The sequence below is a fragment of the Scylla paramamosain genome, chromosome 35, assembly GCF_035594125.1.
Source record: "Scylla paramamosain isolate STU-SP2022 chromosome 35, ASM3559412v1, whole genome shotgun sequence".
In the NCBI taxonomy this organism is placed as follows: Eukaryota; Metazoa; Arthropoda; class Malacostraca; order Decapoda; family Portunidae; genus Scylla; species Scylla paramamosain.
In genome coordinates this window covers 1,220,949-1,231,050 of record NC_087185.1, presented here as the reverse complement: position 1 = coordinate 1,231,050, position 10,102 = coordinate 1,220,949, and the positions used below count along the sequence as shown (strand labels likewise).

At 40.2% G+C, this 10,102-nt stretch overlaps 1 long non-coding RNA gene across 5 annotated transcripts; it reads left to right on the top strand.

The window, feature by feature from the left end:
- Positions 1 to 413: 413 nt before the first annotated feature.
- On the top strand, positions 414 to 9,299 carry LOC135090508 (uncharacterized). 5 transcript variants are annotated; one of them, XR_010262006.1, is made up of 7 exons: positions 414 to 618; positions 3,230 to 3,315; positions 4,509 to 4,632; positions 5,186 to 6,389; positions 7,663 to 7,768; positions 8,223 to 8,382; positions 8,939 to 9,299. It is a non-coding gene; the product is annotated as an uncharacterized LOC135090508 (long non-coding RNA). The 5 variants fall into 5 exon arrangements; XR_010262004.1 differs by having other exon boundaries at positions 414 to 737; XR_010262007.1 differs by lacking the exon at positions 414 to 618 and adding an exon at positions 2,019 to 2,050.
- Positions 9,300 to 10,102: the final 803 nt, after the last annotated feature.

Here is a 10,102-nt window from a genome sequence, read left to right as displayed (position 1 = left end):
TAATTCTCTGTTGATCATTAGCTACAGTATGGAAGCCTCTGTTATACTTGGATATCTCTGTGGAGTATTGTTGTTTTTTAACGTCAAATGGTAAATACTTAATAATGATAAGCTGAGATATAACACAGTATTAAGCCAAGCCTTCAATTCACACAAGCTTTTCAATGATTTCACATTACGCCACACAAGGGACGAGACATTGCAGTGCAAGACCCGCCAGGACCAGTTTGAATTTGGCGCTTCAATCAGTAACATCTAGATACTTTGACAATTACAGTTATAATGGCCTGAGATTTATTTTTACACGCTTATAATTCTTTATATTTAATTTTCTATTAGTTTAGTATAATATAAAAGAAGTTGGTGCTTGTTATTGAAAGCTAAAAGTGTCTTGTGGATAGGTTGGCTTGCGTACTGTGCGGAGCAGGCTGGGACGGACGACACAACCAGACGTCAGACACAAGGCACTAGGTTAAAAGGGTGCCATAAACTGGTGCTTTATTTAACGTATTTTCGCAGAACAAGACAGTGACAGGGGCCGTGGTGGGTGCCTGCGTGTGCTGGTGCAAGCTTGGTGCCTGCCGGGAGGTGCCTGCAGTGCCACAAGGGATAATATTGGTAAGAAACCGGCCCACCACTTGTCCAGCCAGCTAATTTGCACAGTGTGATGTAACAGGCGGTAACTGTGATAGTGTTGTTACGTGTCACCCACAACAACAACAACACAGGGCTGTCAGGTCAGTGGTTAACCTTACTGTTTATTGTTGAGCCTCGTATTTCATGTTTTTGCACCTGGTTAGGAATATATTGACGTGACCCAGCATTCCACGGTGCCACAAGCGCTCCAAGCCTCCACCACAAAACTCTTACTAATTAACCATGACAGGAATTATAAAAACGTCAAAAAAATACACTTATCTAATGTTATCAGCTGAGGTGGAGGCAGCCTTCCCCATTTGTCCGCCAATATCTGCTTCATTTCTCACTTATTGTAAGCCTAACACGTCACTAAGTGGAGCCACATAACTAGGCTTTCATATCCGCTAGCTAGATATATCTGCCATTGCCTCATTTAGTTACGATGGAAGAATAACAGGCAAAATAGCGGCCGTTCTCTCCACTGACAAGGGCCGCCATGATGCCTGGCTACCTCTGCCAACCTGCTTCAACCTGTGGGTTCCAATATTTTTTTATTTTTTTCTTAACTTCTTTATTCTGCTGGTATAGCATGTTTTTTATGGTTTATAAAAATAATTATTTGCTTTAGAAGTATTTTCGTGGCTTGTGTTGAGTTGTGTTCAATTTTGTGTTGCTTGCCGAAAATGCGGGGTGTTTTTTTAGCAGTATTTTGACAAACTTGATTTTTTATTTCACGTTCTAACTATGTCTTTTGTATTTCTAAAAATTGCTTATGATTTTTAAATTGTTTTTTGGTTCCTGTTGAGAGAAACAAGTGGACTTTAAAAATGGTTTATGGTCCTGTTAAAAGTTGTTATTACAACACTTTTTGTGTTATTGTCTCTCTATTTGAGCTTGTAACTAACTTTTCATTGCTTGAAAAAATAGTTTGTATGTTTTAAAGTGTTTTATCTTGTTGTTGAGTCAAAATAGGTGGACTTTTCAGTGGTTTTTAATCGTATTTAGGTTCAACATTTGGTTTTTACACAATTTCGGTTTTATTTGTTTACTTCTTGTTCCAGGTCACTTTTGATTGTGTAAGATGATAGTTCAGATTTTTTAAAAATTTTTACGTTCCTAAAAATTCAAATGTTGTGGACTTTTCAATGATTTAAATGGTGCCGAATATTTCAACACTTTTTCCATATTTCATTTGGATATTTTTTAAATACTACTCAGGCTAAAGCTGTTTTAATATTGTGAATATTATTTTAAGTATTTGTCAAGTCAGAATATATAAGGCATTCCAGCCTAGCTCCATTTTTTCGAGGGGTCAATTTCGAAATGAAATCCGTTACGGTACGTAAAATTGCCGTGACGTCACGGCCGCCATCATGGACCAGGGACCTTGATCGGCTCCGCTGTCTCCTCGGTAATAATTATCGTACTTTGCAGTGTTTTCCTGGTGGTTCCACGTGTTTCTAAACTCAGACGTGTAGATAAGAGTAGAATGAGTAAGAAAATAAGAGAAATAGAGGAGGAAGAGGAAGGGAGAAGGAATAGAGGAGGTGGTAAAACAGAAAAATGATAAGAAAACAATATTTAGCTTAATTTTCCCTGCTGCCCTGTCTGTCTTGGTAGTATTTGTCTTCCCTGACAGTGCTTCCAGTGTATTTGGTGTGTTTAAGAGGTGTTGGAGTGTGTCTGGAGGTGTTTAGGGAGTGTTGCAGTGTGTCTGGAGGTGTTGAAAGGGTGTTGAAGTGTGTGTTTTAGGGATTTGGTGATGTTTGAGTCAATATTTAGCGTTCCTGGTGTGTTTTGGGGTGTCTTAGGCTTGTTTAGGAGTGCTTTAAGTGTGTTTGGGACTGTTTTCAATGTTTTTTGATGTTTCAAGTGTATTTTAGGATGTTATGGACGAGTTTGGGTGTGTTTTGTGTGGATACCGGGGAATTTTGGGTGCGTTTGTGGGTATTTTAGGTCAGTCTGGGTGTTTTGGGGTGTTTTAAGTGTGTTTTGTGCCGTTTTCAGTGTTTTGGGATGTTTTAAGTGTGTTTTAGAATGTTATGGATGAGTTTGAGTGTGTTTTGGGTAGGTACGGTGTGTTTTCGATGCGTTTAAAGTCAATTGGGTGAGTTTTGGAGTATTTTAAGTGTGTTTGGGGATATTTTGGTGCACTTTCGATGTGTTTAGGGTGTTTTTTGTGCGTTTAGGAGTGTTTAAGGTGTTTTAAGGTGTTTTAGTGTGGTTGGAGTTGCTTTTGAGGTGTTTTGGTTATGTTAAAGGCATGTTGCAGATAAGTACTGGGTCTTTGAGGGTAGAAGTGGTGTGCTGGAGGTAAAATAAAAGGTTCTGGAGTGTTTAAGGGGGGACTGTGATAGTAGAAGCGTGTCAGGGGTGTTATAGCGTGTGTTGTGATGTATGAAGCTTCTAGATGCACGTGTGTGGGATGTCTGGGTCTGTACGAGGTATTGTGGTGTTGGAGTCCTAGCAGGGGAAGGTACTGGAGGTTGTAGTGATGGGTAGAGGGTAAAAACAGAGGTACACTCTAGGTTAGGTAAGGTTAAGTGTTCATTGGTGTTGATTCAGTAATACGATCTTTTTTTCTTTTAAGATACAAATGTAGAGGGACGAAATAGAGAAGCAGGAAGACCACCACCACCACCACCATCAACACCAGCAGTGTGGAAGAAAGTTTAGGCAAGCGAAGAAAGTTGGAAAATTAATAATTAAACGCTTGCTGTCTTTTATTATCTTGAGTATAAAATGGTTATATGACAATCTCTCTCTCTCTCTCTCTCTCTCTCTCTCTCTCTCTCTCTCTCTCTCTCTCTCTCTCTCTCTCTCTCTCTCTCTCTCAGCTTTGTATTAGTTACCCGTTGACAGAAGTGACAGCCGCGTTTTCTCTTGTCAGATGTAAACAAAGCGGTAGTTTCCTTCCAGCTGGTGATAAAACTCTTTTGTCGCTCTTCCTCACTCTCCCACGTCACGGAAGCAGTGTGTGTGTGTGTGTGTGTGTGTGTGTGTGTGTGTGTGTGTGTGAAGAAGAAAATGTTATATTATATCTACGTGTTTAAAAGTTTCCTTCATTTAAGTCCAAAGAGGCTGGCTGGCTGATGCTAAGGAAGGAAGAAAGGGGTGGTGTTTAGGGGTCTGGGATGAAAAGCGAGTGATGTGTTTTGTAGCCTTCAGATAAAAAATATTAACAAAGTTTACACAGTGGGAAAATTTTGGTGGTGAGAGAGAAAATGACTAAAATATTACCTCAAATTTAACCAAACGTGGTGGAGCTTCACACTCCTCAGCTGACCCTAATCAAACCAAGCCTAACCCAAAGAAGCCTACCCTAACTTGTGTCTGGTGCTTCCTCCTCCCCAAGACTGGCTATCTCGTGTCTTAATCCCAAGCTGGCCTAACCAAACTTTACCTAACCTAACCTAAGCAATTCTAACCTAGCCAAACCTTACCTAAGCAAGCCTAACCTAGCCAAGCCTTACCTAACCTAACCTAACCTAACCTAACCTAGCCAAACCTTACCTAAGCAAGCCTAACCTAGCCAAGCCTTACCTAACCTAACCTAACCTAACCTAGCCAAACCTTACCTAAGCAAGCCTAACCTAGCCAAGCCTTACCTAACCTAACCTAACCTAACCTAGCCAAACCTTACCTAAGCAAGCCTAACCTAGCCAAGCCTTACCTAACCTAACCTAACCCAGCCAAACCTTACCTAAGCAAGCCTAACCTAGCTAAGCCTTACCTAACCTAACCTAACCTCACCTAACCTAACCTAAAGAAACCTAGCCAAACCTAACATAACCTAGCCTAACCAAACCTAACCTAACCTACATCCTCTTCCCACGGCCCCACTTAACCAAACCTAATGTAACTTTCAGAGCAACGGCAACCCTCCGATCCGGCAAGCAAGTTGGCGGCAGCGATGGCGGTGGCGGCGGCAGTGGTGGTGAGGTGGACGGCAGGGACAGAGGGGCAGTACAGGCTGCGGACATCAAGGAGAAGGTGAGCAGGGTGTTGTGTTGGTGTGTGTTGGTGTGTGTTGCTAAGCTGAGATGCAATATTTGTCACTCAACACTCGTGCAACACTGCCTCCATGCACAAGTGTGTCGGGAAAATTATTTAAAGTCGTAAAAATGTTCTTGTTTTACTTTATTTATTTATTTATTTATTTTGTTTTATTTTTTGTATATATAGGAGGGACACTGGTCAAAGGGAACTAAGTACAATAAGAAAAAAATACTGAGAAAAAATAAAAGATAAAAAAGACCTCACTTAACCTAACCTAACCTAACATAAGCTAACTTAACCTAACATAACTTAGCCTAACCTCTTTTAACCTAACATAACTTAACCTAACTTAACTTAACCTAACCTCTTTTAACCTAACCTAACCTAACTTAACTTAACCTAACCTAACTTAACCTAACCTCACTTAACCTAACCTAACGTAACTTAACCTAACCTAACCTAACCTCACTTAACCTAACCTCACTTAACCTAACATAACCTAACCTCACTTAACCTAACGTAACCTAACCTAACCTAACACCCACAGAGGAACGCACGGACAAGCAAGGTGTTATTCGGCAGTCTGATCCTGGACCTGCTCGGCTTGAAGGTGGTGCTGCCCGTGTCTCCTGCTCTCCTCGACTGTTACTCCAAGCACAACACCAGCGGCTTGTATTCCTCTCAGCTCTCCTGTGTGACTTATTACCAGCATATCATCGGTTTCGCTGCGAGGTTCCATTCTGTCTTGTTTGGTAATTAAGTGGGTTTGTTGTGTTTTGTATTGGTTTATATATTTTTAGCTTGTTTTTATTATTATTTTTTCAATTTTTTTATCCTATTATCTATTTATTATTTTTTTTTTGTTTGTTTGTTTGTTTGTTTACAGGGTGTGTGTGTGTTTGTTTGTGTTCCTGCTGTTCAATATTGCAGCTTGTTTTCTTTATTATTGTTATTTTGTGTTTTATTCTATTTCAGTGTTCTGAGGGAGTCTTCAGGTGTTTTTGGGGTGTTTTGGGGTGTTTCTGGAGTGTTTTGGGGTGTTTTTGGTGTGTTGTGAAGTGTTTTGATGTGTTTTGGGGTGGTTAAGGGGTGTTTTGAAGTGTTTTGTGGTGTTGTGGAGGTGTTTTGGGATTTTTGGTGTGTTTTGAAGTGTTTTGGGATGTTTTTGGAATGTTTTGATGTGTTTTGAGATGTTTAGGAGTATTTTTGGAGTATTTTGGTGTGTTTTTGGAGTGTTTTGGGATGTGTTTGTAGTGTTTTGGGGTGTTTTGGGGTATTTTGAAGGTGTTTTGGTGTGTTTTTGGAGTGTTTTGTGGTATTTTGGGATGTTTTGGTGTGTTTTGGGTTATTTTGAGAGTGTTTTGGTGTGTTTTTGGAGTGTTTCTGGGTGTTTTGGAGTATTTTGAGGGTGTTTAAAGGTGTTGTGGTAGTTTAAAATATATTGTTAGTTTACTTTTTTTTAACTTTTTATTTTCTTATGCATTATTTTATTTCTTATTTATATTGTGGTGTGTTGTCGGTGTGTCCTAACCTAACCTAACCAGCCTACCCTCTCCTAACCTCCCCTCAACCCACAGGCACTGATTGGCGTGACATTCAGCATAGGCTTCACCGTCGGGCACACTGTGGGGGCTGCGTTCTCCCGCTGGGGAAGTACTGGGTGGTTCGCGGCCTCGGCTGTCTACGCACGCACTCTCACTGTGGCTAACATAATATTCTTTGCTGTCTTCTTCCAGGAATCGCTGCCTGAGGTGTGTGTGTGTGTGTGTGTGTGTGTGTGTGTGTGTGTGTGTGTGTGTCTCATTTATTTTTTTTATTATGTATATTTTTTTTGTTTTTGTATAATTTTTTTTTTTTTTTTTTTTTCCTTTCATTTTTTCTTTCTTTGCTTATTTTGTAATTTGTTTGTATTTTCTCGTGTCTCTGAATGTTGTTAAAGAGAGGTGCATTGTGAGTAAAGCATCATTTTCTCTTTCCTTTCCTCATTTCTTTACTTTTCCCTCTTATTCCTTCCTTTCTGTCATCATTACAAACCCTTTCTATTCATTACAAACCCTTTCTCTCATTTTCCTTACCATAAACCATCAAAACATCTTAACAATCTCATTTAAATCACTTTTCTTTTCATTATCATCTGTTTGTTTACATTCTCTTGCTTTCTTTCACTTATTAAATCATTACACTCCTGTTTGTGTGTTTAGGAATGTTTTGAGATATTTTGGGGTGTTTTGGAGGTGTTTTGGGGTGTTTTTTCAAGTGTTTTGAGGTAAATTATCTGTTTTTGGGTATATTTGTCTGTTTTTGTCTGTTTTTTGGGTATTATTGGGGTTTTGGAGGTGTTTTGGGGGTGTTTTTGCAAGTGTTTTAAGGTAAATTGTCTTTTTTGGGTATTTTTTGGGTTTTGGTGATGTTTTGGGGGTGTTTTTGCAAGTGTTTTGAGGTAAATTGTCTTTTTTGGGTGTTATTGGGGTTTTGTAGGTGTTTTTTCAAGTGTTTTGAGGTAAATAGTCTTTTTTTGGGTATTATTGGGGTTTTGGAGGTGTTTTGGGGGTGTTTTTTCAAGTGTTTTGAGGTAAATTGTCTGTTTTTGGGTGTTTAATGGTGTTTTGGGAGTGTTTTGCAAGTTTGTGAGGTAAATAGTGTGTTTTGGGGTGTTTAATGGTGTTTTGAGAGTGTTTTGCAAGTGTTTTGAGGTAAATAGTGTGTTTTGGGGTGTTTAATTTTGTTTTGGGAGTGTTTTGCAAGTTTTTTTTAGGTAAATAGTTTGTTTTGGGGTGTTTAATGGTGTCTTGGTGGTGTTTCAGGGTTATATAGGGGTGTTTGGGGGTGATTTAGGGTAAGTAGTGTTATCAAGGCTGTAGTGGAAGTTACTGTGGGTTTTCAAAGGGTGTTTCCATGGTGATTCACTTGTATTTTATCCCTTGTACAGTAAAACTCCCTTTCCCTGAGTTGGCAACACTGTTTGTTTACGTTCGCTGTTGTCTCGTGTGTGAGTCAGATTTGTGTCTTGTTCTTCCACCGCAGGGCAGAAGGAGGAGGGACATCGGTGCCAGTTTGACTGAGGCTTGGGAGGTGATCAATCCTAGGGCTCTGTTCTCCGTCAGCTGTGTCAAGGGCCTGGGCAGAGAAGGTGTGTGTGTGTGTGTTTGTATGTTCAGTATTGTGTGTTTGTTCGTGTTTGTAGTATTGTGTGTGTGTGTGTGTGTGTGTGTGTACTAGCAAATAATCCCTTATGTTTACTCCTGAAACACACACACACACACACCACTTCCCGTTCCTCCTCCTCCTCCTCTCCTTTCATTCACACACACACGCACACACACACACACACACACACACACACACACACACACACACACACACACACACACACACACACACACACACACACACACACAACACCTCCTGTTCCTCCTGCTCCTACTCTCCCTTCATTCATACACACACACACACACACACACTACCTCCCGTTCCTCCTCCTCTCCCTTCATTCATAAACATCTGTCTTTCTCTCTCTCTGTAGAACGCATGAAATTAATACAACTTAGCCGAGTTTACTTCCTCTACCTGTTCCTGTATTCCAGCCTGGAGTTAACGCTGATCTTCGCGACCCACCACAAGCATAGTTACGACTCGTTGGCGCAGGACCGCAAGTTTTCCTTCCTGGGCCTGGTCATGGCAATTACACAGAGAGGGTTTATGCGAAGTGTTAAGACTGGAACTGAAAAAGCAACTGCCAATTAGGTATGGTGTGTTCTGGGGTTTGTGTGTGTGTGTGTGTGTGTGTGTGTGTTGGAGAGGGTTTGTGTGTGTGTGTGGCCGGGAAAGGGTTGCCTGTGTGTGTGTTTTCAAGGGTGTTTTCATGGTTCGAGTTTAACAGGGTGTAGTGGAAGTTACTGAGGTTTTCAAGGGTGTTTTTCATGGTTCTTGTTTAACAGGGTGTAGTGGAAGTTACTGGGGTTTTCAAGGGTGTTTTCATGGTTTTTGTTTAACAGGGTGTAGTGGAAGTTACTGGGGTTTTCAAGGGTGTTTTCATGGTTCTAGTCTAACAGGCTGTAGTGCAAGTTACTGGGGTTTTCAAGGATGTTTTCATGGTTCTAGTTTAATGGGCTGTAGTGGAAGTTACTGAGGTTTACAAAGTATATTTTCAAATCTATATTTTTACTGTGTAGAATTACAATATAAAACAACAGGATTTATCAGTAACAGTTTAAGTAACAATTAGTTTAAGATCATATTATTTTCTTTTCCTTGCATTTAATCATTGTATGCCTGTATCTAATTCATGTTGGTTTCACAGGCACACACCTACATTGTGATGCAGCTCCTTGGAGGTGGAGAGCTGGCTGCCTCAGAGGATCAGGAAACACGAGAGGTTCACAGAGGCTCGCCTCGGGCTTCGGTCGTCGTGAGGAACCTGGTGTCAGCAGTTCACTACGTGCACAGGAAAAGCATCAGTGTTCACGGAGACCTAAAGCCAGGCAGGGGTGAAAAGGGTTGGTGTTGAGGATAGACAGAAAAGAAAAGAAAAGAAAGGAAAGGTAAAAAAAGGAAGTTTTTTTGCATTGATTTTCCATCTGCTTATTTTAAAGAATTTATTGCATGGAATATTATTGATCTCCATCATTTGTATGGCCTTTATAATAAAAAGTATGAATTTATTCCATTCAGATATTATCCTTCTCCGAGGCCATTCTAATCTAAACATCTTTTCACGGAATCTCTTGTTCAAGGATTCTTCTGAAGATTCAGTTATTAAGATTGTGGATTTTGGGTTTGCACATTTGATGCCTGACAAGGAAAAGGATGGCAGCACGAAGACACCGTGCTTCACTGTTCACTATGCAGCGCCTCTGTTACATCCTGTTATTCACAGGTACAGGTTATAAAGTGGGTGTTGTTGTGCCCTGCAACCAGAGATGTGGCCATTTCCTGTATGTGTTCCACCATGGCATTCACCAGCAGTACCACACCATAGAGTGTTGTTTCTTCCTTACACAGACCACCTAAACAACATTCACAAGCTTAAACATTAGCAGTGAGTGCTTCTTTCTGTTTAAGTCCTGTTTGTTACTCCTCAAAACCTTCAAACAGTGCCAAAAGCCTCATATCTTCATGGTACCGCTTGAACATTCATGCACTGGTTGAGTATCTTGTGTGTAATTTTGTGATGAAAGGTTTTTAATGCAGGGACAGTTGTTTATAGGGATTTTTACATTATTTTTAGTGTACAACCATCCAAAAGGCATTTAGCTCAGTGTTACTGCAACAACCACACAGTACTGAATGTAGGGTTTCCTGTTTCATTAGAGATTTCTCTGCAGTGGTGTTTTCAATACAAGGAGTGTTTTCTATAGTTATTTTCTTTATTTTGAGGGCTTGCTATATCCTGCACAACTCTAAAAATACATCAAATTAACCTCCCACCAAAGCACAATACAGACACTTCCATTGGCTGTAACAT